This window comes from Pezoporus flaviventris, unplaced genomic scaffold (assembly GCF_033815535.1).
Source record: "Pezoporus flaviventris isolate CSIRO_AGI_PZ_B2104156 unplaced genomic scaffold, CSIRO_AGI_Pfla_v1 ptg000007l, whole genome shotgun sequence".
Taxonomy (NCBI): Eukaryota; Metazoa; Chordata; class Aves; order Psittaciformes; family Psittacidae; genus Pezoporus; species Pezoporus flaviventris.
This window is the reverse complement of record NW_026892555.1, coordinates 43,104,599-43,118,485: the sequence shown is the minus strand read 5'-3', so window position 1 is coordinate 43,118,485 and position 13,887 is coordinate 43,104,599. Positions and strand designations below refer to the sequence as shown.

The following is a 13,887-nucleotide window of genomic DNA, read 5'->3' as shown; positions in this document are numbered from 1 at the left end:
CCAGAGATCTGGCTTCCCAGATGTCTGTGCTCATTTTCATATGCAGTCATTTCAAAAACCCGTTCTATAATTTTTGTTCTGTTTCACCTTCTTTACTACAGATGGCAGTCCCATATATGCTTCTCAGCCCCAAATTTGAAGGCTGGGGGAGCATGCTTCCATTTGAATGCTGAGTTTTAGAGGAAAGGGCAAGGGGTTTGGTCAGTTATGTTTTGAACCTTATCCAGAACTTAAGCCAGCAATTAGTTTTCAACTCTTTGTTTTCAGGGAAAACTAGGGGCTTGAGTATTGCCATATGTGGTGTTTTAGAAATTGTCAAACATTGTACCTAGAGCTATTTTGATAACAGTTCTATTTGTTTCACAGTTACCAATGCCTCCTTGCCGTGGTGATTGTCTCGCATGAATACCAAATATTGCTATTGAAAGAGAAAACAGGTGTAGTTAAACTTAGGTAAAAATGAAAGAAACACTGCCAAAGCATAGATGATAAACTGATTTTAACAGAACGCTTTTTAACTCTTCATCTGATATTAAAAGTAGAGCTTCAATTAACAACAGTGAAATTGCTAGAAGTTATTTGACCATATCCTTCAAAATTCAAGGAAGAAATGTCCTTGTTCGGTGAAAATTAGTTTAAACTACTGTTTCACTTGGCATGAAGTTTGGGCTGGTGCTATATTTTTAGATGATCAGGAACCCAGTCCTGATTGTCACCTGAGAGTCACTTTTCCTATCTGAACCTCCAGACGGTTTCAGTATGGTTGTTGTAAGAACTGTGCAAGGACTGCCGGGCCTCTTTTTTAATCAGCATCATTCCTTTGCTTTCCTGTATTGGCCTCTCCAGAGCGGAAGGCTGCTTATCTGCTTGAAAGGAGTGGGAACTTCTTTTTGGTGGAAAAGCACAGGGAGAAGATTGAATTTATTTTCATTTGCAATATAAGTAGGAAATTAATACAGCCTTCCAGAGCCAGAAACCAAATGTATTAACTCTTTACAGACTTCCCTGCCAGAACCCCTTATGCCAAAACTCTATATGGGATATTTTTAAGGGAAATCAATTGCATAAGTGTTTGGGGGAAGGCAAACCAGACAGCTGGCTACAGCCTTGACTCCGTCCAGCAAGCCCAGATGGATTCCCCAGTGACCAAGGTCAGGCATGCTGTATCTCCTGGGTACTTCAGTTCCTACTCTCTCTCTCATCCTCTTGCCCCTCTCTTTTCAAGCTTGTAGCTGGGGTTGGCAGTCCTTCTGTGCACTGACAAGGATGCAGGGAAAGAGGTGGGCACAGGAAAGGGTCTTCCAGGTGTGCTTACCACATGCTAGTTGAAGAAACACATGTGAAACCATTTTAGATTTGGGAGCAGGGTTGCTGCAGTAATTCTGAAGTCTGTTTCAGGCTTCATGTTTGAAGATTGCAATAAACTGTTTCCCTGAGGAAGCTGGGAGCCTGTGCATCAATCTGAGCTAATTTTAGCCAGGACGCACTTCCATTTCCCACACAACATTTCACACGTAAATGAGTCTAAGTGAGAGAAGGTGTGGATATTATGAACAAGGTCCTAACTCACAAACTTGGGGCTCTTTGGACACTGTTATGGGTAGTAATTAATTGTATGGCCAGATCAGGTTTGGCAGCCTCATCTGGTTGAAGATGCCCTTGCTCACTGTATGGAGGTTGAATTAGATGACCTTTGAAGGTTCTTCCAACCCAAACTATTCGTGATTCTGCAAAGGGATTGAGATGTCTTATTGCAGTGCCCTCAGCTGGACACTGGAGAGTGCTTCAAGTACTGCACAATGACAAAGTTCACTGAAGCGTGATGGTTAGTTTGCAGTAGTGAGCGATTTCAGATTGCCTATGTCATTCTGTCTTCTACCATCTTTCCTTTTGTTCCCTATATAACTATGTGTCATACTCCCAACAGGAAAACCTGGCTTGCTTTGGTTGAAGTATGTAAAACCCAACACTGCCGTTTACCCACTTTTTGTAATAATTTTTTTCTTAAAGGTTTCTCTGTAAAGGCTTTTACATTCATCACAGTGCTGTTCCTCATACTTACCTTTCATGCTACTAGGAGACAGACACAGTTATACTTCCACATTACTGTAATAGTTGCTGATGCTGCCCTGTTTAGTTAATGTCACTTCTTTCTGAGTAGTATTCAATTTGAGGAGTCTGTCTGGGTTTACTTTTGTTGAATTAAAAAAAAAGCAAGACACATTAACATGGTTTCAAAGAGGTTTAGGGAGAGGGAAACCACCACATCCCAGTGCATGAATAAAAAAAAATGCAAATAGGCCCATAAATGAAAATCAGGAGTTGTTTTTAATAGTTTCATCCCTGTCAATGCAATATTTATTGTTTTGCAGTCCTCACAAGACTTATGAATATGCTTACTTGGACTCATTGGATTTAAAATCAGGGTTTCTTCCATGCAGTGGAGCCAGGGTGCAGGAGCTGGCTGAGTTTCAGCACATCCTGTGAACCTCCCTTGTGTTCACATCACCAGCTCTGGCTTCCGCTGCGTGGGGGCACGGTGACTTCCAGCAGTGTGTCTGGTGAGATGCACCTTTTAGAGTGGGAGTTTACATCTGATTTGCTTCTTTTAGGGAGGGAGTTTACATCTGATTTGCCAGCTTGGCGTCAACCAGGTGTTGGAGGTGTACTCTGCAAAATATGATGGTTGATTGGCAGAAGATTTAGGCTTGTAGACATGGATTTAGATGTGTTTGGCTTGTCTGTGATAAAGGTGGAGACAGCAGGGTAAGGCAGACCACGTAAGGCAATGTCTAGTCTGTGTTTCTTTAAAGTCCATACTCAAGCGTGGGTCTGGATCCACTCCATAATGCTGGGAGCAATGAGGTCCTGTGTCCGTGGGCTCTCCTCCCTGTGTTAGGGCAAACATTGAGGGAAATGGCTCAGCTAAAGCAGTGAGGAGATGGAAGTAAAATAATAAAGTATTATTTTTTTTAAGTATTAAAATACATAAAACTACAGCAAAATCTTGCTCTTTTTCTCCCTTCAAAAATGTAGATGGGCCATGAAGTGTCATCAAATATTAAAGTAAGAGTTAAAAATAGTTTCACTTTTTGCATTTCCCTTAATCTCTTGTCCATGTTTTATTTCAAAGTTACTTTTACTCTGTTACTACTTTCTGTCTCCTCTGCTATTGTATTTAAAAGCTGTACAAACAAGTACAAAGTGTCGTTCAAACCGTGAAGCAAACAAAGAAGGAATTTTTTATTTAGAGAATTGTTTTATTTGAAGTCATTTTAAGTAGCACATAATAACAGCATACTTGGAAGTCAGAGAAGTTTTTTGTGTTTAAAAAAGAAAGGTTGATTGTATCTTTTAAGGACTGTTCATATAAATACTGTGGTTCTTTACAGTAAGAAACATAGTCACACAGAATCCTGTGCGGATTTCTGTTGCTGGAGGGCAGAATAACTTCCCTAGCGTTCAGGGAGGCAGGTGGTTGCAGCCCCACAGCAGAATACATATGCTGCATGGCAGCAAGCTTGAGAGGAAATGTATAAAACCAGATATGTAGGAGTTGGTTCTCGTTGCCGTGGTGTTTGGACATTGGTTACTTCACCTGTCAGCCATTCTTTCCCTCTCTTCTGGAGACCTGCAGCCCTAACCTGTGGCCAGGTTCACCCCCGGATGGCAGTTGGGTCCCAGTAGCATATGGGCAATAATTTTGTTGATTTTATCAAGGCTTCTGGCATTTGTGGCTGAGGAGGAAAGCTCCAGGCAGTGAAGTGTGCATTATCTCGTCAGGCATGCTCCAGGTAGCCTAAACCCCACCAAAGCATGCTGCCAGCTGGCCACTGGGGCTTGGAGCCGCAGGTTAACAGCAGGAGCTCCTCAGAGATGGGTGCTGCTCCCTGCTCCATCCTGAGAGCAGCCACAGAGGGTGGTGCCACTCCTGCTTCCTCTGTCCCCAGGGCTGGGGAGAGGCAGTGGAGTTGCTCCATTCCATAATGAGATTCCCAGCTCATGCAGGTCAGTGGGAAGAGGGTCTGGGGGAGATCAGGGTTGGTTGTGGCTTCTTACCTAGCTGGTGAGCTCTTTGCCTCAGTCCCACTCTACCTGCCAGGCTGCAGATCTGCTCTCAGAGATGCTTAGCTGCTGTAAAATTTGTGGCAGCTTAATGATTATCTCAGATAAAGGGTGGGATGAGCTCTCCACATCAGTTTCCCTTGTAGCTTGTGCCAAGCTGTGAATATAAAATGTCAGGTTCTGGTTATAAAAGCACTCTGTCTGCTATATACGGCATACTTCCCTTGGTATCCTTAAACTAACTGCAACAAAGGGGACCAGACATGCATATCCATTTTAGCTTTTCAGCTACTAATGACATAGTAGTATTTTCAGTGACTTTGGTTTTATCGTGGTGCCATTACCACCAGTGAACTACTGTAGTTGAAAGGATGTTGGCATATCCTTCATAATTTGGAAAATAAAATATCCTTGTCTCCCTCTGGCTGAGTGGTTAAATCACACTGCAGTGGCCCTACTTGATAATTTTCTCATGAAAGACTCAAATCCTAGGGTTAATTAAAGCATGCAATAAGTACCTAGGGATGCATACATAAATGCTAACAGGATTCTTACCACATGTCTACGGAGGCAAACATCACCATGTATAGTTTATGTTAAGCTGAGGACAGAAAATCCTTAGATCTCTTACAAGGCAAAATTTTACATTCTGTGGCAGATGTAGTTAAAAAAACCATCCTCAGACAACAACAAAACCACACAAAATCTGATAACAGTGATATGTAAATATATCATATATCCCTTATAATCACAGGGATTAAACATTCTGGGAGATTGCATAGAGCATCGTATTTACAGGAATCTTAATGCCTATTCCTATCAGAGGAACCTGGATCTAGGGTCAGAAAGCAAGGAAGGCTGCTGTGTTCATCTGAAACTATAATCTGGCCAGTGCTGCAGGCCAAAATATTATGGAGAAGAACTGCATGATCCGTGATGACAGGTGATCAGAAATACTGTTCAACCTATTGCCTAAAAGCCCTGGTTCCAAGAGCATCCACTGTCACTCACTGTGCACCCCTGGCACTGGCGCAAGCACTGACTCAGAGGGAGGGGTGCCACCTCCCGACTTCCACCCTTCTCCATGCTTGGCCTCCATTTTCCCTGAGGTTTGTTTCTCTGTAGTTGCTTGACCCTCTTTGGTTTGTGCTGGTTAGCTGAGGGAATGGTAGGTAAATGGATAAAGTAACCTAGAGCTTTGGGCAGAAGCCCTCATCATTCTTCTGTCGGCTGTTTGGACCCTTCTGCAGAGGGTCTCCCTAGCCCCAGATTGCCTAAATTTAGGTCTGCACTCCTGTAACTGATTTTGTTCCTTTTTAAAGAGGTTAGGGTTTGTCTGCTTGAAGCAGAGCCTTAGGAGATACCCTGATACCATCTGCTTTAAGCATCCAAGTTGGATGCAATTCAGAGGACAGCGTTAGCAGCAGCAATTCACTGTAACTTCATTGTAGAGAGGCAGGTGTCTCTACGCAGGCAATTCAGGTCATTCATGTCAGATGCTTAAAATAGGAGACAGGCAAATTCAGAGTGCCTGCTTTTTTCACCTAGTTCATTGCTTACGTCTGTTTATGTCTTAAATATGATTTATCCTGAAAGAAACCTTGTGCTCTGTTAAGATTGCCTGCCCAATGTAAAAAAGTAATGCCTCCACAGCAGATCATGACTGCATGCCCCTTACAACACATGTGCCCCCAGCACACGCACACGCTTCATACCTAAGTTGCCTGGGATGTGCTCCTGTGGGATTGCCAGGGAGCCAATGGGGGGAAAGGGGAAAGCAGGAGGCTGCTGGGCAGGACCAAGTGCAGCCACATCGCTTTTGAGTGAGCGGTGAGGGGCTGGTGGCTGGGCTCATTTAGCCCAGATGGGTTTTGAGGCAGTTTGAGCTATTGCCTTTGTAGAAACATGTTAAAATATAAATGAAGAAATGTGTTCCAAATAACACAGTCTCCGCAGGAGTGGCTGTAGTGGCAGGGAGCCTAGTTCCTGATTTATTTGCAGATGACTTTTAAGTGTGTCCTTTTGCGAACAATTAGAAAAAGGCTATTTCTTCAAACCACTCCCTGGCCTCTTGTGCTTCCATGTTTGTTCCCTCACTTTGGAAGTGCTCAAGGTGTCACTCTGTATAGCTGTGGTCTAGTCTTCAAACATTTATTCTACCCTGTGTTGCGGTGCTGCTTTATATGATGATTGCTGGCCTTGTGGTCAGTGTCATAGTAGCCATTCCGTAGCAGCAGGATGAGGGAAGGAACATGTCAAGCATCCAAGAGAGAGAGAAAACACAAAGCCAGATGTGGAAAATTCTTGATACGGATGGCAAATATTTGACAGTGCTTTGTGGTGACCAGTGAGTTCTCCCTAATGGAAGGAGAAGTAAAGAAACAATTCACAACAGTGGGCAAAAATTAGGAGCAACTCACCAGTATTTAACAAGCGTTTGCACAGACCAGTTGTGTGCAAAAGGATGCTTGTGGCAGCGTGGGGAATTCAAGTCAGACCTCACAGTTCCTAGGTCATTCACAGCCAGTGCATTCACCTGGGGAAGAGATAGGAATGATGGAAAGAGCCTGGAAATTATATATGTCCTTCTTGCTTCTCTGCTTCCTCTCTCCTTTTCCCTTCCCTGTACATCTGGTTTCCCCCCATCCCTCAGCAAGGCTGTAGGAGACACTGAGAAGCCATCAAACTCACCACAGGCAGCTGCAGAGGTATGTGCAGGCAGGGTCATGGTACCTGCTCTCTGCCAAGGGACGTTCCTCATTTGGCTTGGTGTGAGGGTCTGCCAGGGGATGCCACCCCATGGTCTTGTCACTGGTAGGTGAAAAGCAAGGCTGAACCCAGGTCCTCATACTTGGGTTTTGAAGCGGTTTTGTTCATTCTGGCCTGTTTTGGTTAAAGTGCTTTATTTTGCATTCGGAGTTTAATTGCAGCCAGAGGTACACATCCGTCCCGCTCACTAAACAGTAGAAGTCATTTTTCAGGGCACTCTGGGTTCTCGCACCATAGGGCATGCATGGGCTTTTGGCTGCCAACAGCATGCACTGCCAGCTACCCAATACTTGGATCCTCAGGGAGGAGGGAGGAGGGCGAAGGAGGGGCTGTCAAGACTTTGGTAGTCACAACCCTTTTGCACCTCTAAGGAGGCTAAGGCCACAGTTCTGTAACACCAGCTCTTAGGCTGCTTGTCGCAGTGCATGGTCTCCCCACATGCTAAACCATGGCTCCCGTCTTTGCACACCACCTCCCCAGGAGTGCTGGAACAAAAGAATTGTAGTGCTGTGAATCAGCTCAGCCACAGAGATGTTTCTGTGCTCTATTTGCACCACTCCAGCCTGAAGCATTATTAGTTTGAGAAGGGCACCCAAACCAGCTTAGTCCAGATGGGCCTGGTGTAGCCACAGCCGTGCCCCATAGAGGCTGGGCTCTGTAGAACCCTTTGGCTGTCTCTGCCCTCCAGTGCTGTGGCTTGCAGGGGGTTCACAGGCCCTCCAAAGCCATGCCGGACCTATGCTCTTGGGGCTTGGGGCTTGCAGGACTCAGGTCTCAGTGGTGGTGTTCAAGCAGCTGTATGAGGACGTGCCTGGGTCCAGCACAGCAGGCTCGGAGCCAGAGCTGGCACATAACATCTTGCCCCCCTTCCCCCCCATGGCAGTAGGAAGAGAGCCCTCTAGAAGGCTCAGTAGCATTTCTCATGAGGAAGTATTTTGATGGAAACATGCCTATTTGTCTTGCAAGTCCAAATGTGCTTGATGTTGCGTGTGTGCAGCCTCTGGCCAGTGAGTGTTTAAAGAAGGGCAGAATAACCTTCCTTTGACATTGGCTCGATCTGTGGCATTTTCCAGGTAGTGTATTAACTGACTCTGTTCCAGAAGAGTAAGCACACAACAATGTTTCAAGCCGTGCCCAGTCCTTTCCATACAAAAGTAAGTGCCACTGGAAGCTGGTTCCCACCTTCCTTAGGAGCACTTTCTAGGTGCCCACCTGTGTTAACAAACCTGAAGAGTTCAGGACTATCCCCCGTACTGACAAGCACGGTTTCTCAGACTGGCTGGTTTATCCTGCAGGTCCCTTGCAGGGTGCTACTGACCTGTAGAAGTGGAGGAAAACTGGGTTCAGGAGGCAACACAGTGGAAGAGATAAAGCCTGTGAAAGCGTGAAATCATGAGTGCCACTGGAGGCTTTTAGCCTCAGGACACCAGAGTGTACATGAATTATTGAAGTTATGGCTGTTAATCTTTGCGTTGTCAGCCCTTCGGTAAACAGTGAGCAGGTGCCGTGCATCCACAAGTCCTGCGGAGCGGGAAAGCCCTCAGGGGAGGGAGCAGGGAGCCTTTTGCAGGGCTCAAAGCAGCTTCAGCTGCATGACCTGCATCATTGTTGGTTCAGAGGGATATTGCTCTTCAAAAGCCTGTGTTCCTTTCTTTTACAAGAGGTGACATGCTTTAGTAGTCCGTTAGGCTCCCTCAATAGGTTTTATTGTTTATATGCAATTAGAGTGAGGTCAAAGCATACAAGACAGACAGTAACATTAACAGACATGCATGGAAGGTTTGCTTACCTCTCAGCTTTTGGGTTTTTTTGCTGTTGCTGTGTGTAAAGTACTTATCACAGAATTTATAAACAACTGTGTACCAGCTGAAACTCAATCACATTATACCACCTCAGGATGTGCTGCATGGCCTGTCTGTTCTCCTGATAGTCAGGATTTGGGGAAGAAAATCCACTGTGTAGTAACAATTAAGAGGGTATGTGTTGAGTAATTGTAGACATTGTTCTGAGGATGATACTCCTGCACCCTGTATTTTATCTCTGTATCCAGAATGCCAGACAGAATTTTAAAAGTGAGTACATAAATAAATTCCTACTTCAAGGCAAAGTAAGGTCACTCTTCCAGGAGCCTGCCTTGCCGTTTTCCATCTTCAGAGGTCTCTTAGAACAGCTCTGAACATGTATAAAACTGGAGATCCGCAAACTCCAAAGACAGCCACATTTAGATAAATTGAGAATTGAGTAGAAAAGTTGGCCTTTTGATGATATAGTTACATTGCTAGTTAAGATGCTTCTGGAGCAGTAGTATCTTTCACACTGAACAGAATTTTTGCCTTGGAAACATTTTATTGGAAACAGAAGCAGTTACTCCAACTCACAATGCCTAGCAACTTTGGGGGAAGGCTGATTGCTGGGAAAACCCCATTAGAGCCACTTCAGAAAAGCCTTGCATGGTTGGTGTGGCACATACCAGGTTGCTGCCAGTTCAGTCCCTGCTCTTGAAGAAACTTGTTACAGGTGAAAGGCTTGTCTCTGTTGCACATTTAGTCCTTTTCTGTCTGCTCAAACTGCTGGAGGAAGACTATGGCCCTGCTTCGCAGGAAGAATTTGTTCTCAAAGATGCAGTTGCAAGGCTGGGACCTTAGAGGTGGCAATTCATATATTCTAGTACACTTCCCAAGGCAGATTTTGAACGGTTCTACTAAGAATTCTCAGCAACAATTCATCTGAAGCTGTAAAGTATCAATGTTTAGCTCAGAAAGCTAAACATTTTAATAATGATTACTAGCATTTTCCACAAAAACACAATTCTGTTCCACAAGCAAAGAATTTCATAGAAGTTCTTTTCCAGGGCAGGAGGGTGGAAGTGCATGCCTGGTCTGCTTCTGAAAAGGTACATCTGGCGTTTGTCACCTGTACCAGCTCTGCGTTTCTGTCTGCCAACCGTGATTATGTGATTGCAATTCTTATGGAGACAGGGACCTAAATTTTGAAACCAGTGGATGGCAGGAAAAGTAATTATCAGCTGTTCGAGGGATCAGTGGTGATTTCATACTTGTGACTCATTTGTTTTCTTAAAAGGAAACCCCAGTTTTCCCAGAGCAAAATCTTTGTGTCATTCTGAGACTTTGCTACAACATAGCTCTCACAGGTAGCACAGGTCTATCTGGATTAGATGTGCTGCACAAGAAAACAACCCTGAGTTTTACCAGGTGGGTGGACAGGAAAAAAACCAACAACTTTTTGTCAGTCTTTTGTGTCGCAGCAGCTGGATTCATTGGTGCTATAGCAACACACCACATGATGAGGTGTATTAGATTGCGCAGAGCACCAGGGGAAAAAGGAGCACAGCTCCTTGCTGAAGGTAAAGGTTACACTGGAGTTTCTGCTGGAGAGCTGGGGAAGGTCAGATGCTCCAGTTCCCAGCACATGTGCTCAGCGAAAAGGAGTAGGGGCGTGTGGGGGTATTAAACTGCAGAACCAGGTAAGGTACGACTGCATCTATTAACCTGAGAGCTTACCCTCCTCTGTGTGGCAGCACAACTTCCCAGAGAGTTTTCTCTTAGTTTTTCCAAGTATTTTCTTTTAAAGTTAGTTTGCTAATGTGACAGTGTGAATACACTGACAGTGGTTTAAACTGTTACAGAGACTCTTACTGCAGAGAGACCAGTCTTACAGATTAGGAGGTGATAGCCCTCAAATCAGTGCAAAAGACTAGGTAGATATTTTGCTGTTGTTTCAGCTTTACTTAAAGGTGTTGAACAAGTTTTGGGTTTGTTACTGTCTGCACAGTGGTTCAGAACATCTCTCTTGTCAGTCAGAACACAGGGCTTTACCTGTGATTGTTGTTAGCAGTACTTTTTAACTATTGCTGTCTTAGCATTTATTAATATTTCTTCCTCTCTCCGTATCAGCTTCATCAGGGTGCCTGAGTCTTCTTGGAAATGAATAGTCATGTCATTTCCTCCTTCAGATTTTATGCTGCCTCCTTAAAATCTGGCAGCTTTGTTAATGCAGTCAACTAAACTTCAGTGCACCTGTTAAGATATGAAGTGGAAACAGTGCCACAGGATGTTTTTTACACTGTTAACCATTTATCCACATACAGTTAAATAGAAATACAAATGTCATCGTTGAATTTATAATGTTTATTCAGACCCATATCAAACTCAAAAACCTATTTACTCTCCTATGTTCTCTATGCACCTTTTTTGTTGCTTTTACACATCACTAGTTTAAATGTGACTGGCTTTCAGGCTGCATCCGTTACATGGAAGAAGACAACAGTACTTTAGAAAAAGAGCAGCTAAGTGACCAAACCTGTAGTGGAGAGTGTGGAGAGCATGCCTGCAATTCAAGTTAGATGATTCAGTACTTTTCCTGCTTCCCATGAGGTGTTTCCAACATTTTGAATACTTTCTCTTATCTGCAACTAGAACATATTTCTTCCTTATCACTGCACTCCTGTTTTGTTTTTTTTTCACCAAATAGTTGTTTTTTTTTTCTCCTGACAGTATAAGAGGTGGTCAAGAGCCTCAAACTTTCTCTCCATAGGTGATTCTGCTTACACAGATAATAAGAGTGAGAGGCAGAAATTCAAGTGCCTTTCATGACTATTTAGGAATAGTAGTGAGGTTAGAGTCTTATCTACTCCCTGGTTCTGTCAGAAAGCACAAGACAAATGGTATGGATGTGCAATCCATGGGAAAAGCTCCAATGTGTTTCATGGTAGATAGATATGAAGTAAGGAAAAAGTGGCCTGGCCCACTACTTCTTCATAGGACACAGCAAGGGTGTGCAAATATGAAGCCTTTCTCCTCTGCTCTATGTAAAAGTTTTCAAGCAACCTTTCTGTTTTTTCAGATATATTTGTATCCTTGGTGATCCAGTTTTTAAAAGCCCTCATTGCCACTGTAGGCAAATTGGAAGCATTCTTGTGGAAACTGAGGAATGATGTGAAGGTCAGTCTTGCCCTCACTCACCCCTTTTAGTGGCAAGAAGCAACAGCCTGAGTTACGGTATAACTAAACCAAATGTGAGTGGTAGGCAACTTTGCAACAAGAAATGCTGTAGGGACTGCATGGTTAGAGCTCACATTTAAACAAGGTTCCTCTGGCTGTAATGAGGTGACTTTAACAGAGGTGAAGAAAGAAGCACCCGTCCTGCCTATCAGGTCCCAGGAGAGGATTTGTGAAATAAGCAAGTATATAAATGAGCAGCCTGTTAATGATCCCAGAACAAGGCAGGCTTGCAAAGAATTGAGTCGTGATTTTTGAAAACAACGATTCAGAAAGGATGGAAATCTTTAAAGGGGAAGACTAGCTGTACAAGGAAAAACTCAAACAAAGTTGGACCATGATTTAGCTCTGATTCCACCAGTTCAGGCAGAGCAAGGAAAATCCATATCCAATTATCTAAGAAATCAAAGTTAATCTATCTAGATTTAGGGACTTTTTTCAATTGTGTGAATAAGGAATCTAATTCAAACACCCAAGATCACTTTATCACTAATACAGCACATCCGTTGTGGCCCATAAGGCACCAGGGATACAAGTGATTCACAGCATGGTATCACTAACACACTGTCACAGAGAGGCACTAGGCATGAATTTGTCCGGGGAATTCAAAAATCAAGGAATCTAGGTAGATGAGACAAAGCACCCCCTAATAAGTACTTCCCCTTCCATGAGTTTCGTTTGTCTTTGGAGTCACAGTTGTGCTAGTTTACTGCAAGGACTGGAGAAAAGGAAGTGAGAGGCTTAGTTAGGGGCTTTGTTTTTAAGCAACAACAGCAAAAGAAGGTAGAAAAGAGTGTCTCGCTAGTCATCTTTGCTAGATTATAAAAAAGGGAAGAGATTGTGGAAATACGGGTATGGAAAATTATATTCTTGGTGAAGTCTGGTGAACAGAAGGAACATGAGCACTGTCACCAAAGGTAGTTTTCTTCACCAAAGGATGTTCCATTGCATGATTTTTTAGGATAATACTGGGCTCTACAAGTGTTCTTAAAGATGACAGTTCTTGTCATAATATAGTGAAGAATACTGTATTTTCAAGTATCACTTTGTCCATTTTAAGGGTTTGTGAGTACATATGAACCTTCCCCCTTGGACTTTTGTTCCACTTACTTTCTACTGCCTCATTAATCCCATCAAATCTTCTATAAACCCTTCAAAACAAGGGACGGTGTCTTGTATGTCTGTAGACATTCACATGTCTGCACAGTGTGATATACCTAATGCTCACTGAAACATCTGAAAGGTGTATTAAAGCAAATAATATTTCTGTGGATACATCTTGTACATGACCCAGCTTACTACTGCTGGTAATTCAAAAGAATTTCACTGCGCAATTTTGCTATTACGATTTTACCCAGCTCGCTAATGTCAACAAATTTATAAAGGGAGATCTCATCTGCCCACTCCTACAGATTAAGTCACACAATTTATTGACATAATAATCTTTTAACTAGTTTTGGATTCATGGAAAACAGTGGGAAAAACAAGCTGACTCCAAAAGAAAAAAATTAATCCATTGGACTGCCATGATGTGTGTCAGCCTCTGAGAAGAAAGAAATCTGGAATCTTGGTTAGCAGGAATCAAAACAGACACCAAATTTTAACGCTATGTAATATGATGCTAAGCCACTGTCCATCATATTGAAAAGATCATGGCAGTCAGGTGAAGTTCCCGATGACTGGAAAAAGGGAAATATAACCCCCATTTTCAAGAAGGGGAAAATGGATGACCCAGGGAACTACAGACCAGTCAGTGTCACCTCTGTGCCTGGCAAAATATTGGAGCAGATTCTCCTGGAAGGCATGCTAAGGCACATGAGAAACAACAAGGCGCTTGGTGACAGCCAGCATGGCTTCACTAAGGGGAAATCCTGCCTGACCAATTTGGTGGCCTTCTATGATGGGGCTACAGAACTGATGGACAGGGGTAGAGCAGTTGATGTCATCCACCTGGACTTGTGTAAAGCATTCGACACTGTCCCACACGACATCCTTGTCTCTAAATTGGAGAGACATCAATTTGATGGATGGACCA

At 43.5% G+C, this 13,887-nt stretch overlaps 1 protein-coding gene across 26 annotated transcripts in view; it reads left to right on the top strand.

Moving 5' to 3' along the window:
• DTNA (dystrobrevin alpha) overlaps positions 1–13,887 on the top strand; it is a 230,824-nt gene that overhangs the window by 88,923 nt on the left and 128,014 nt on the right. Inside the window, exon 1 of one of the 26 annotated variants that reach the window (XM_061448544.1) lies at positions 10,192–10,318. The exons of the other annotated variants lie outside the window; for them this stretch is intronic. The gene's annotated coding sequence lies outside the window, so the exon portion shown is untranslated. Of the gene's footprint in view, positions 1–10,191; positions 10,319–13,887 lie in introns of those variants that run through there. 26 annotated transcript variants of the gene reach the window in all.